Raw genomic sequence first — 15,006 nt, forward strand, 5'->3', positions numbered from 1 at the left:
CTGCTGGGGACACACGTGGAGGGGGGGTTGTAGACTGATGGGGACACACATTTTGGGGGGCTTATGACTCTGATGGGGACATACATGTGGGGGGGGGGCTGATGACTGATGGGGACATAAATGTGGGGGGGGGGCTGATGACTGATGGGACATAAATATGGGGGGGGGGGTGATGACTCTGATGGGGACACAAATATCTGTGGGGACACAAATGTGGGGGGCTGATGATTCTGATGGGGACACAAATATCTGTGGGGTTTGATGGGGACACAAATGTGGGGGTGCTGGTGGCTCTTATGGGGACACAAACATGTGAGGAGGGGGGCTGATGGCTCTAATGGTGACACAAATATGCAGGCGGGGGTGGGCTGTGATGGGGACACAAATGTGCAGGGAGACTCGGATAAATGATGGGGGGGGGCTCTAATGGGGACACCAATTTGTGGGGATAGCCTGATGAGTGATGGGGACACAGAAGAATGGGGACACAGATGAATGGGGAGACTGATGGGGACACAGATGATGGTGACACAGATGGATGGGGAGACTGATAGGGACACAGATGAATGGGGAGACTGATGGGGACACAGGTGATGGTGACACAGATAGATGGGGAGACTGATGGGGACACAGGTGGATGGGGACACAGGTGGATGGGGACACTGATGGGGACACAGATGAATGGGGACACAGATGGATGGGGACACTGATGGGGACACAGATGAATGGGGACACAGATGGATGGGGACACTGATGGGGACACAGATGAATGGGGAGACTGATGGGGACACAGGTGGATGGGGACACAGATGGATGGGGACACAGATGAATGGGGAGACTGATGGGGACACAGGTGGATGGGGACACAGATGGATGGGGACACAGATGGATGGGGAGACTGATGGGGACACAGGTGATGGTGACACAGATAGATGGGGAGACTGATGGGGACACAGATGATGGGGACACAGGTGGATGGGGACACAGGTGGATGGGGACACTGATGAATGGGGACACAGATGGATGGGGACACTGATGGGGACACAGATGAATGGGGACACAGATGGATGGGGACACTGATGGGGACACAGATGAATGGGGAGACTGATGGGGACACAGGTGGATGGGGACACAGATGGATGGGGAGACTGATGGGGACACAGGTGGATGGGGACACAGATGGATGGGGACACAGATGGATGGGGACACTGATGGGGACACTGATGGGGACACAGATGAATGGGGAGACTGATGGGGACACAGGTGGATGGGGACACAGATGGATGGGGACACAGATGGATGGGGACACTGATGGGGACACTGATGGGGACACAGATGAATGGGGAGACTGATGGGGACACAGGTGGATGGGGACACAGATGGATGGGGACACAGATGGATGGGGAGACTGATGGTGACACAGGTGGATGGGGACACAGGTGGATGGGGACACAGGTGGATGGGGACACTGATGGGGACACAGATGGATGGGGACACTGATGGGGACACAGATGAATGGGGAGACTGATGGGGACACAGGTGGATGGGGACACAGAAGGATGGGGAGACTGATGGGGACACAGGTGGATGGGGACACAGATGGATGGGGAGACTGATGGGGACACAGATGAATGGGGACACAGATGAATGGGAAGACTGATGGGGACACAGATGATGGTGACACGGATGTAAAGCCTCATGCACGCTGGAAGTTTAGCCCCGCTGCATGATGCTCCAGCGTTTAGGTGCCAGCAAAGAATATAGGAGCACCATCCAATCCTGCTGTCAGCAGTAAGTCAAATTCTATTCTATTCTTCTTCTGTGGATTTATTTATAAATTATGTTTCCGGCCCGCGAATATGTGTAAAATATAGAATGTGGCCCTCGAAGTAAAAAGTTTGGAGACCCCTGGTTTAGACCAATATATATTCTGCTGCATATTTTTGGTAAAAACAACAAAAAAAAAAACGCAATAAGTAAGTAATAAGTAATATTGATTGGTTTGCACAAAAGTTACAGGGCCGGATTCAGATACCTGAGCGTATCTATCCGGCCGGCGTAACGTATCTTAGATACGTTACGCCGCTGTAACTTTGGGCGCAAGTTCCGTATTCAGAAAGAACTTGCGCCCTAAGTTACGGTGGCGTAACGTATGTGGGCGGGCGTATGTGGGCGCGCATATTTTACGTTTTTTTTTAACGGCGCATGCGCCGTTCGTGAAAAAAACCCAGTGCTCATGCTCGAAAATCCGCCGCAAAACGTCATTGCTTTCGATGTGAACGTAAATTACGTCCAGCCCTATTCGCGAACGACTTACGCAAACGACGTAAAATTTCAAAACTCGGGACGGGAACGACGGCCATACTTAACATTAGCTACGCCTCATATAGCAGGGGTAACTATACGCTGAAAAAAAGCCTAGCGTAAACAACGTAAAAAATTGCGCCGGCCGAACGTACGTTTCTGAATCGCTGTATCTACCTAATTGCCATATTCCTCGTGTAAACATACGGAAGCGCCACCTAGCGGCCAGCCTGAATATGCAGCCTAAGATACGACGGTGTAAAACAATTACACCTGTCGGATCTTAGGGATATCTATGCGTAACTGATTCTATGAATCAGGCGCATAGATACGACCTCCCGTACGCTGTCGTATCTCTTTTCTGAATCTGGCCCACAGTGTCTAGGGCAGTGATGGAGAACCTCGGCACCCCAGATGTTTTGGAACTACATTTCCCATGATGCTCAACTACACTGCAGAGTGCATGAGCATCATGGGAAATGTAGTTCCAAAACATCTGGGGTGCCAAGGTTCACCATCACTGGTCTAGGGGAAAGATTTTGGGACTTTTTTTTATTGTTCTTACTAGTAATGGCGGGGATAAGTAATTTTTAGCGGGACTGCGACATTGCGGCGGACAAATCTGACTCTAAGGCCCCGTACACACGACCAAACATGTATGCTGAAACTGGTCCGCGGACCAGTTTCAGCATACATGTTCGGTCGTGTGTAGGCGCGAGCGGGCCGAATTCCAGCAAACATTTGCCCGCCGGGCCTTTTCCCAGCAGACAAATATTCCTGGACGTGTTTTAAAACCGTCCGCTGGAATCCTGCCCGCTCGGACATGTACGGTCGTCAGTACAGACCTACCGTACATGTCCGAGAGCCCGCCGTCCCTCGCATGCGTCGAATGACTTTGACGCATGCGTGGAAGCCTTTAAATGGCAGGCCCGCCCACGTCGCCGCGTCATCGTCGCGGTGATGACGCGGACACGCCCCGCGTATTGTTTACGCGCGGACTTCTGTACGATGGTTAGTACAGCCATCGTACAGAAGCCCTCTGGCAGACATGTACGGTGAAAACGGTCCGACGGACCGGTTTCATCGTACCTGTTTGCTCGTTAGTACCCGGCCTCAGTGATACTTTTTGATGACCAGTGACCCCAATACAGTGATCAGTGCTATAAAAATGCACTGATCACTGTATAAATGACACTGGCAGGGAAGGGGTTAACACTAGGGGGCAATCAAGGGGTTAGGGAAGGGACTGACTTGGAGTACAGAGAGATCGCTGTTCCTGATCACTAGGAACAGCTGACCTCTCTCTCTCCTCCCCCTGTCAGAAGAGGGATCCGCCTTGTTTACTTAGACAGATCCTTGTTCTGCCTCTCATCTACCGGACCCCGCAGACGAGCTCTCGCAGCGCAAGACGGCATGTGCGGCGGCAGTACCACATGCACAGACCGACGTACAGGTATTTCAGTTTGCGCAGCCGAGCATCCTTGCCGAAGTATATATGCGGAAGGTGGTCAGCAAATGGTTAATAATGAAGATTCCCATAATTAAGCTCCAGGGGGCAGAGCAAAATGCGTTGGTGCGTGGCTGGGCTGAGTCTGCCATTCATCTGACTTAAGGCACATGGGTCTGCTTCATGATGTTGGGTTTATGGACCTTGCCCATGTCAAGTGGCCATCCTTGGAGCCTGGTACTGACTGGTGATTCCCAGCTTCTGGAGGGATCCCACCAATATGATTGATACATAGTTACATTGGTCCAAGCTGGATGCCATGGATTTCATCTTTAGGCAGGCCATGCATTAAAAAAAAAATAATTCAACCAGTGGAATTCCCCCATCCGCACATTCAAGGGGGATAGGGAGAATCACTCCCGCTGTCCTATTGTGTTCTAATGGCGGGGAGCCTTCCCTGCCTTCAGAACCCAATGATCAGTGCCCCCGTTTCCATTTGGAAAAAGAAAACGTCAGGACGGTTGTACAGAAGTTGATCGTCAGATTGACTTCTGTACAACCAGGGTGCATATACATATAGTATATCAAAATTCGGCCTGTTCCTGGTGAACCGGCCACATTTTGATCCATGTATGGCCGGCTCTAAAGTCCCAGTACAATTTGTACATTTTTTGTATTCAGTTATAGATTGGATGTAGGTGCCAAAATTCTAATTTCTTATCTATTGAGGTCAATACATATTAGACGGACAAAGTATTATTATAATTTTTTTCTGATGAATTATGAATTTTATTTTGACCAAGTATTCTATTTTATTGTATTATTATTTTATTTATATTATGAATAAAATTTATAAAATTAAATTTTCTTTAGTCCCATTATCCTTCCGTATCAATCAACCAATGACGTGCTAGCTTACTGATCGCCATGAAGAAGAATTCTCATTTCCTTACTGTAACGGAATGACCCGTGACACCCAGAGACTTTTGAAGAATGGGGGGTACTCCTGTGCCAGCGTCACTAATGACTCTTGGGTCTAGGGTCACCCTGTGCCCCTTTTGGGCATAGGGTGACTGATAAATGATAATTCATGTTGTCCAGGATATCTTGAAATATTACAAGTTGTTAAATTCTGACTCCAAATGGAGTGTTTTCATTCACTGGGGGGACACATGCTTTTGAGGTGTTAATTGCGTCTGCTCCTAGACATTCCATTGTGTGATGCTAATACTGTTTTGTGTCCATTGTGCTAATTAGGTCTGCTCCTAAGACCTTTCATTATGTATGCTAATAACACTGTTTGTGTGAAAAGTATAAGATGTGGAATATTACTTTTTTTTTTTTTTTTATAAATTCTTTATTTTTCATTTTTCCTCATTTCACAATTCCACAAGAACAGGGATGTTATCATATCAGAAAACAAAAGCCAACAATCAAACCACTATACGTTGTACTTGTTCCTGACCTATCTCTAAACTTAACTGCTTCTAACACATATACTACCATATAGATCCAAAACTAATTCCTCGCTCTTCTTATTTCCTATTCCCCCGGGACATTTAACCTGTCCTCTCTCTGTTTAAGAAATTGAGAAACCCAGTCTCCCCCTCACCCACCCCAACGTCCGGACCCCTTGTCCAAAAACCTTCCCGAGCCCGGAAAAAAAAAAAAAAAAAGAAAAAAAAAAACAAAAAAAAAAAAACAAAAAAAAAAACAAAAAAAACCAAAAAACACAATAATTTCAGTTCCTCCCTCTCCCCCCCCCCTACTCCCCTCGTTCCCTATAACTATCATAGGGAGCCCATATCTCCCTATACTTCCCCTCCTGTTCCCTCAAAGCCATCGTGAGATTTTCCATACATTGGATTTCCCTGATTTTTTCATGCCATTGAGGTCTACTTGGTGAGCACGTGCTCTTCCATAAAGCTGGAATGCAAGCTCTAGCTGTTATTAGTAAATGTCTTACCAAAGATTTTTTATAATTTACTACTGATATCGGGATGTCTAACAACAGGTAGACCGCTGGATTCTCTCCAAGAGACATTTCAGTTATCTCTTCTATTTCCTCTGACACCATCCTCCAGAATTCTTTCACTCCTTCACAGTTCCAAAAAATATGTATCAGAGTTCCTTCTTCTTTTAGACATCGCCAACAAAGATTTGACGTTTGTGGAAAAATTTGGTTTAAAACTTCCGGGGTCTTATACCACCTACTCAGGATCTTATATCCTCCCTCCTGGTATTTGGATGCTAGAGAGGCTTTATGATTGAACTCAAAAATGTTTCCCTTCTGGTTCTCTGTAAAAGTTACCCCTAGGTCTCTCTCCCAAGTATGTATAAAACCTATTTCTTGTGGAGCTTTAAGTTCATTTAACAGGGAGTAAAATATTGATAACGAATGTCTCACCGCTTCTCCCTTGAGACACAATTTCTCAAATTCCGACAAACTCGTCCTCACTGTTGTCTGGCTCTGTATTGATCGCAGGAAACCCCTTAGCTGTCTTCGCCTGAATGGTTCTAAAACCTCTGCTAATTCACTTTCAATTTCCTCCCATGTCATTACCCGATTTTCCTTCTGGAAGTGAATCAATCTAGTTTTGCCTTGTCTTTTTAAATTCTCGAACCCTGGGTTGTTTACACCTGGCATAAATGCCGGGTTTCCCAGGACCGGAGTCAGAGGATTTGCTTCTGTTTCATCATTTGATTTTCTAAATACTTTTTTCACCACTTTAATTGTCGTCCCTATTGTTGGGTGCTTTTTAACTGATTGTGGTAGAATGGATCTAGAAAGCCAAATTAGTCCTTCCAACGGTATTTCTATCATTGCCTGTTCTAAGAGGATCCATGGTTTGATCTTCGGAGTAACACACCAATCAAGAACTCTTGACAAATGTACAGCCTCATAGTATGCGAGTGGGTCTGGAAAACCTATGCCCCCTTTTTCTTTAGGTAAAGTTAAGATATCTCTCCTGACTCTGGCTGGTTTCCCTGCCCATATAAATCCCGCAAACTTCGTTCTAATCTCTTTCAGGAATCCTTGAGGTATACTGGTAGGGAGTGTCTGTAATAGATATAATATCCTAGGCATTGCATTCATCTTTATAATATTGACCCTGCCAAACCAGGTAAAAACCTCCTTATCCCATTTCTGTAAATCACGTTTTATTTGCCTTGTCAACGGTGCTAAATTTAGCTCTAAGATTCTATTTAGTTTCTTCGGGATTTTAGTCCCCAGATATCCGATATGAGAATTTGTCCATTTAAATGGAAAAGAAGCGGCTAATTGTCGTTGTTGTACCACATTCATCTCCACCCCCATTGCCTCCGACTTGTCATAGTTTACTTTAAAATTTGAGAGCGCGCCATATTTAGCAATCTCAGCCAGCAATGGGGGAAGAGATAAAATAGGTTCCGTAAGAGAAAACATCAAATCATCCGCAAAAGCAGCTAATTTGTATACTCCTCCCTTTACACAGATACCTCTGATATCGGTATTCAGCCTTATCGTCCTCAAAAAGGGTTCAAGTGTCAAAATAAAAATAATTGGTGACAGAGGACAGCCTTGCCGCGTCCCATTCCGTATCTCAAAGGGTTCCGACATAGTCTCGTTTATCTTTATTCTAGCTTTCGGCTGTGAATATAGGCTCATAACCCATCTTTGCATCCCCTCCCCCAAACCGATATATTTTATAATTGCTTTTAAGAATTTCCAGTCGACCCTATCAAACGCTTTTTCAGCGTCGGTAGATACCAGAACTAGTGCTTTCTTAGATACCTGGGAGAGATGGATCGCGTTAATCACTCGCATCGTATTTTCCCTGCCTTCCCTTCCTGGGGTAAATCCCACCTGATCTTGGTGTATCAAATCAGGGATATGTGGTAATATTCTATTTGCTAGAATTTTTGTAAAGATCTTCAAGTCAACGTTTAATAGCGATATAGGGCGATAATTGGAACATAGTGTTAAATCTTTTCCCTCCTTAGGTATAACCGCTATATGTGCCATAAGGGCTTCATCCGGTATCCCCTGTCCTTCTCTTATCGCGTTATATGCTTTTAGAAATCTTGGCATCAGTTTTTCTGCATAGGTCCGATAGTAAAAAAGGGTAAACCCGTCGGGGCCGGGGGCTTTACCTGTTTTTAGCAATTTAAGGGTATTTGTGAATTCCTCAGCCGTAATCGGCCCTTCCATATCTCTCCCAATTTCCTCTGCTAATTTCGGCATTCCCGCCTTCTCTATATATTCCTTTATCTTCTCCTCCTGCCTACTCATCTTTCCTGTGTCCCTCTCTTCTTTTAGTTGATATAAATTCGTATAATAATTTTTAAATACTTTTGCAATTTCTTGTGAGGATTTCACTATCCTATCTCCTGTTGTTTTGATGCCATCTATATGATTTTGGGTCCTCGTTTCTCTTAATGCCCTCGCTAGCATTCTACTCGGCTTATTACCATATTCATAGAAGGCACGTTTACATCTTTTTAGTGAGGCTTTTGCATTGTCTGTTAGTAACAGATTCAGTTCATCTCGCGTCTGCCTCAACTTCTCCTCAATCTGAATTGCCAACGTTTTTTTATGTACATTTTCTAATTTACGAATTTCTCCCAGTAATGTTTCTATCTGTCTCCCTATCCTACGTTTCCTTTGTGTTCCCATTGAAATTAAAATCCCTCTCATAAAGCATTTATGCGTTTCCCAAATACAACTAGGCGACACCTCTCCCACCTCATTATCAGAAAAGAACCCTTCCATTTCCTGAACTATTTTTTCCTCATACTCTGGGTCTTTCAGAAGGGACTCGTTGATTTTCCAGTGCCACTCGCGAGCTACGGGTTCTCCCCATTCCAGTATACAATTTGTCGGTGAGTGATCAGAAATTGTAAATGATCCAATGGAGGCCTCCACAATATTCTGTAAAATATTCTGTGATACAAATATATAGTCTATTCGGGAATATGTTTTATGTTTGGCTGAAAAAAAAGTGTAGTCTCTCTCATGGGTATGACTAGTCCTCCAGCTATCTACCACCTGTATCTTCTGTAGCAGACTCTTTGCTTTACTTAATTTGCTATATGATAGGTGTGATGCTCCCTTCGATGTATCTAGGATAGGATCTAGGGCCATATTCAAATCCCCTGCCAGTATGATTCTTCCTTCTGCATTCAACTGAATCACATTAATGTATTTCTCCAACGCTGCAATCTGTCCTTCATTAGGCATATAGACGTTAACCAGAGTTACTTTCTGGTCGTTTAGATATCCTTTTACTATAAGTAGACGCCCTTCCTCATCCTGAATTACCTTTAGTTCTTTCCATATAATCGTCTTTGATAGCATAATTGCCACCCCCTTCGTCTTTGTTGTCGATGAGGAACTCTGATAGACAATTGGAAATCTATGATTGCCCAGTTTTGGGTTTTTATTTTTCTTAAAATGAGTCTCTTGGAGAAAAACGACCTGTGTCTTTAGTCTCCATAATTCTGCTAACAATTTAGATCTTTTCTCAGGGTTGTTTAACCCTTTTACATTATAAGACATCAAATTGATCTTAGCCATTTTAGAATCTCAATCACGTGGCTCCTTGGGAAACTAATAGAGGTGCCCAATGAGGAGATAAAGGGCTAAAGATAGGGGAATCCCCCCCAAAAGAGGGAGAAAAGACGGGCGAGAGAGGAGAGAGGGAGAAAAGACGAGAGAGAGGAAAGGAAAAAAAAAAATATATATATATATATTTTCTCTAGTCCTTCAATCCGGTTGATCCCCTAGGATCCCAGAGAGGACAAACAAAAAAATAAAAAAAAAAAAAAATTTAAGCGTCTCCGACTTCCCTCCACACGGAGGAGAGGCGCTTTAGTGGGCTAAGGTGTGTGAGCACCGAGGAGAGTCACGCCCTATTATAAGTCCGGGTGCGCTTCCCTGAGTTACCCCTTTCAATCCCCTTTTCCCCTCCACCCCCCAATTCTAGTCGAGCACACGAAAAATGAGATATCCCCCCCATCATAAAGACCTTACCGCTTAGACATATTCAGTCGTATACATATACTATATAAGCACATTTAGACATATAAATCTCTGTCTACCTGTCTAACTGTCTACCATTTAGAGGTAAAAATTTCTTTTTTTTGTCTTCTTTTTTTTTTTTTCACCTTTTAAACCCCTATTATCATGTTACCACCGACGTACTTCTGAGCTCCCCCCTCTCCACTCTCTCTCTCCTAACCTCCTAACTATTAACATCTTAACTCTTTATGTCTGCTCCCCCCTCTTATGTCCCCACCAAGAAAGGAAAAAAAAAAGAGGGAGAGAAAAAAAAAAAAGGTTCTATTCCCCTTTCCCTTACCCTTGCCTATTCCTTCTTCCTTCGTTTTCCTATTAGGTCATCTTATTAGGCCCCTGTTATCCCCAAAACTCGCTCACCCACTCTTACCCTCCCCACCTACCCCTATACCATCTTCCCCTACCCCTTGCCCCTCCCTCCCACCTCTATGTCCTATTCCAAAAAAGTATCATGGCCTATTGGCCTTTAGTGTTTCAAAGTGTGTAAATGTAAATGTGTCAGCCTTTTATTGTGACTCCTCTAATCCCCCCTAACCCTCTTATCTATCACCCCAAAAAAAAAGAAAGAAAAATCCCCCCCCCCTTCTTCAATTCTCAATTTCCCCACGTCCCTAGTCTCCCCTAATAGTGAACCACCTTATACCTTTGCCCATCCCATCCATCCCCTCCCCCTATTATAGACTCAGTGTGTCTTATATTATACCTTCCCTGATCCTTAAATCAAACGGATCTAGGGCTCTAGTGACATAGTGACTTAGTGAAACCCCCGCCCCAAAAAAAAAAAACCATTCTCCTCAAATGCCCCCCCCCCCTTTTTTTTAAGACAACCCCCCCTCCCTGTCCCTCCCCTCACGAACCCCCCCCCTAACCCCCCCCAAAAAAAAAAAAAAGAGCGTGGCTGGAGATGCTGGCCTACTAGCCCACCTATGTTTCTGGGTCTTTCCTCTGTCATTTTCCTAGTGCTCTATTTGGCCCATAATAGACCCACCTCGGGGAAGAGGAGCAAAGGGAGCATCTGTAAATTTATACACATATATACACATATGAGCGGGACGATAAAGCCCCGCCACTCAGAAATATTCCACTCTTAACTTATAGCCTTCCCCACATGGGGATAGTACCTTCCCTCCAAAACCAAGTCCGAGTGTTCTCCAAAGAAAAAAAAAAAAAGACCTCCAACGAGAAAAACAGTCGGATATGGGTATGAACCTCAAGAATCACCAAAAAAAATACTCTCCAGAAGGCCTCCACCCAAGTGGGTCGGGTAGAGACAAAGAGAGAGAGAGTACAACAAAAAAAAAAAAATGAAAAAAGGGGAGAAAAAAACAAATAAAAATACACATTCCCCTGGGAGGGGCCATCTTCCATAAGTCTCTCCATCTCCTCTTTCTCTTCAGAATTGGGGTGGGGAACTCCCCCATGTCCTCTACAGTCTTACCCCTTTTAACCTTCCCTCACCACAGTTTATCTAGGCTCTCTTTCAGCTGTGACTGGCAGCTCTAACCAGTTAGGGACTGCTATTGGTGTTGACCCCAAAAATTCAAAAAGCGCTGGGAGCTGGGACGGCTCTCTTAGATTAAAATTCCTTCCTTCTTTTTTCACATTAACGGCCAACGGAAACCCCCATCTGTATATGGCTCCTTGACCGCGTATATGTTCTAGTAGGGGCCTTAACAAGCGCCGTCGGGCTTTAGTTTGCCAACACAAATCCGGAAATATTTGTATATTCGCCCCCTCCCAGATCACCGGTCCTTCTTTCCATGCTTCCCTGAGAATTTCTTCTTTTTCTCTATAAAAATGTATACGACATAACACATCACGAGGGTTAGTCTGGTCTGGATTCCTTGTTGTTGGGACCTTATGGACCCTGTCTAGCTCCAGGGGGGAGCCTGAGCTTTTTTTTAGAATTTTATTAAAGATAGCCAAAGCAGCTTCCCTTAACGCCGCCCCCTCACAACTTTCTGGTATTCCTTTTATGCGCACATTATTCCTTCTACTTCTGTTATCTGCCTCTTCAGCATTTAACTGCAATCTGACCAGCTGCTGTTGCTGTTTCTCACACTTTTCTTCTAGTACCCCCAATCTGAAGTCCACGACCACTTGTTGCTCCTCCAATATGCCCACTTTTTGCTCCCCCACCCCCACTTTTATCCGGACTTCTTCCAACTCTTCTTTCCAAGCACTCGTCATTAGCGTTAACATTTTCTGGATATCGTCTCTGGTTGGGAGAGCCTGAATAAGCCTGCTTAACTGGCGCATATCAGGTATCAGCTCTGATTCAAATGTATCCCCCGTATCGGGCATACTCTGTGCGTTCTGTATGCTAGACTGCATAACTTCTTCCGATATACAGTGATGAAAATAAGTATTTGAACACCCTGCTATTTTGCAAGTTCTCCCACTTGGAAATCATGGAGGGGTCTGAAATTGTCATCGTAGGTGCATGTCCACTGTGAGAGACATAATCAAAAAAAAAAAATCCAGAAATCACAATGTATGATTTTTTTAACTATTTATTTGTATGATACAGCTGCAAATAAGTATTTGAACACCTGAGAAAATCAATGTTAATATTTGGTACAGTAGCCTTTGTTTGCAATTACATAGGTCAAACGTTTCTTGTAGTTTTTCACCAGGTTTGCACACACTGGAGGAGGGATTTTGGCCCACTCCTCCACACAGATCTTCTCTAGATCAGTCAGGTTTCTGGGCTGTCGCTGAGAAACACGGAGTTTGAGCTCCCTCCAAAGATTCTCTATTGGGTTTAGGTCTGGAGACTGGCTAGGCCACGCCAGAACCTTGATATGCTTCTTACAGAGCCACTCCTTGGTTATCCTGGCTGTGTGCTTCGGGTCATTGTCATGTTGGAAGACCCAGCCTCGACCCATCTTCAAAGCTCTAACTGAGGGGAGGAGGTTGTTGCCCAAAATCTCGCAATACATGGCCCCGGTCATCCTCTCCTTAATACAGTGCAGTCGCCCTGTCCCATGTGCAGAAAAACACCCCCAAAGCATGATGCTACCACCCCCATGCTTCACAGTAGGGATGGTGTTCTTGGGATGGTACTCATCATTCTTCTTCCTCCAAACACGGTTAGTGGAATTATGACCAAAAAGTTCTATTTTGGTCTCATCTGACCACATCACTTTCTCCCATGACTCCTCTGGATCATCCAAATGGTCATTGGCAAACTTAAGACGGGCCTTGACATGTGCTGGTTTAAGCAGGGGAACCTTCCGTGCCATGCATGATTTCAAACCATGACGTCTTAGTGTATTACCAACAGTAACCTTGGAAACGGTGGTCCCAGCTCTTTTCAGGTCATTGACCAGCTCCTCCCGTGTAGTCCTGGGCTGATTTCTCACCTTTCTTAGGATCATTGAGACCCCACGAGGTGAGATTTTGCATGGAGCCCCAGTCCGAGGGAGATTGACAGTCATGTTTAGCTTCTTCCATTTTCTAATGATTGCTCCAACAGTGGACCTTTTTTCACCAAGCTGCTTGGCAATTTCCCCATAGCCCTTTCCAGCCTTGTGGAGGTGTACAATTTTGTCTCTAGTGTCTTTGGACAGCTCTTTGGTCTTGGCCGTGTTAGTAGTTGGATTCTTACTGATTGTATGGGGTGGACAGGTGTCTTTATGCAGCTAATGACCTCAAACAGGTGCATCTAATTTAGGATAATAAATGGAGTGGAGGTGGACATTTTAAAGGCAGACTAACAGGTCTTTGAGGGTCAGAATTCTAGCTGATAGACAGGTGTTCAAATACTTATTTGCAGCTGTATCATACAAATAAATAGTTAAAAAAATCATAAATTGAGATTTCTGGATTTTTTTTTTGATTATGTCTCTCACAGTGGACATGCACCTACGATGACAATTTCAGACCCCTCCATGATTTCCAAGTGGGAGAACTTGCAAAATAGCAGGGTGTTCAAATACTTATTTTCCTCACTGTATGTTCACTCTCTTTAGAACTTAATATTTCACCACTTGTTGCACCCTTCTCCCTCTGGTTTAGAGGTGGGGATGGTGCAGGGGATATAGGGGTTGTAGACATTAGTGCTACTATAGATGGTGTCTTTGTACACTCTCTAGACCCCTTATTCATATCCCCCGCTATATTGTCAGCTATTTCCAGCAAAGCAGACCGTAACAGTATGGGTGTTTCAAAAGTACCTTTATTCCACGCCGTTGCTTCTGAGGCCACCTCCGTCCACCCCTCCGCTGGGGGTCTCTCAGTCTCACCTATGTAGCGTAAATCACCTGTATTGTTCACCGCTTTAACCACCGGGGTAGCTGGACTAAGGACTGGGTCTGAAGCAGTTACCAACTCCTCACCAGCAATCAACTGTTGTCCTTTTATCACCGGCAAGTCTGATACAGATACAGGTGTATTCTGAATCACAGTTACAGCTACAGCTTTAAGGGGACTTTCAGATAGTGATTCCCTCCTCAGAACCCTGCTTCCGACGGCTTCCTCCTGCTGCTCAGCCCCCCTCCTCACCGTCATGTAGCGTGTGATGTATGAGTGGCAGGGGGCTTGAACACCTCCTACGCGTCTTCCTTGGCTCTTTCCCCGCCGCGACATCAGCTGTCTGGAGCCTCTGTCAGGTACTGCGCTCTCCACCCGCTCACCGCAGACTTTAGATGGGGGTATGGGGGTATCGGAACCGTCGGTCAGGTGCTGCGCTCTCCCCCCCCGCTCACCGCAGACTTTCGATGGGGGTAGAGGGGTCCCGGAACCGTCGATCTCCTGCTTCAACGCACCACGGACTCAGAGCTCTCCTCACTAGCGTGCGTTCACTCCTCCATGCTCACACCACCGTCCCGGAAACGGAAGTCCTACCCCTCCACACCGAATATTACTTTTTAAGCTGTATGCAGAGACAGGCTGTCTGGATAATGACTAATAATTAACTCAACTGAATGTCATTGTCTAAGACAATGTGTGATGTGTGGGTGGAGTGAGTCTTTGTCCCTGTGAATAACTGTAACATGCTTGTACTGTATATAAGAAAGCTAAGATACCATTAAAATGGGTTCATTCATACATTTTGAAACCAGAGAACAGAGCGTATGTCTCGTTTATTCTGGGGAAATCCATATAGATCGTGTCTGCTGGATTGTCGGACTGTCGGATAAGCTGTCGTGGGGCGATGGAATGGGGATATCGTAAACAGTGGTGACCGTTACAC

General features: G+C 45.1%; 1 protein-coding gene across 1 annotated transcript in view; it reads right to left on the reverse strand.

The window, feature by feature from the left end:
- The window catches only part of GABRA3 (gamma-aminobutyric acid type A receptor subunit alpha3), a 78,314-nt gene that overhangs the window by 21,654 nt on the left and 41,654 nt on the right, over nt 1–15,006 (reverse strand). The gene's annotated exons all lie outside the window — the stretch shown is intronic.

Source organism: Rana temporaria, chromosome 9 (genome assembly GCF_905171775.1).
Source record: "Rana temporaria chromosome 9, aRanTem1.1, whole genome shotgun sequence".
Classification (NCBI taxonomy): Eukaryota; Metazoa; Chordata; class Amphibia; order Anura; family Ranidae; genus Rana; species Rana temporaria.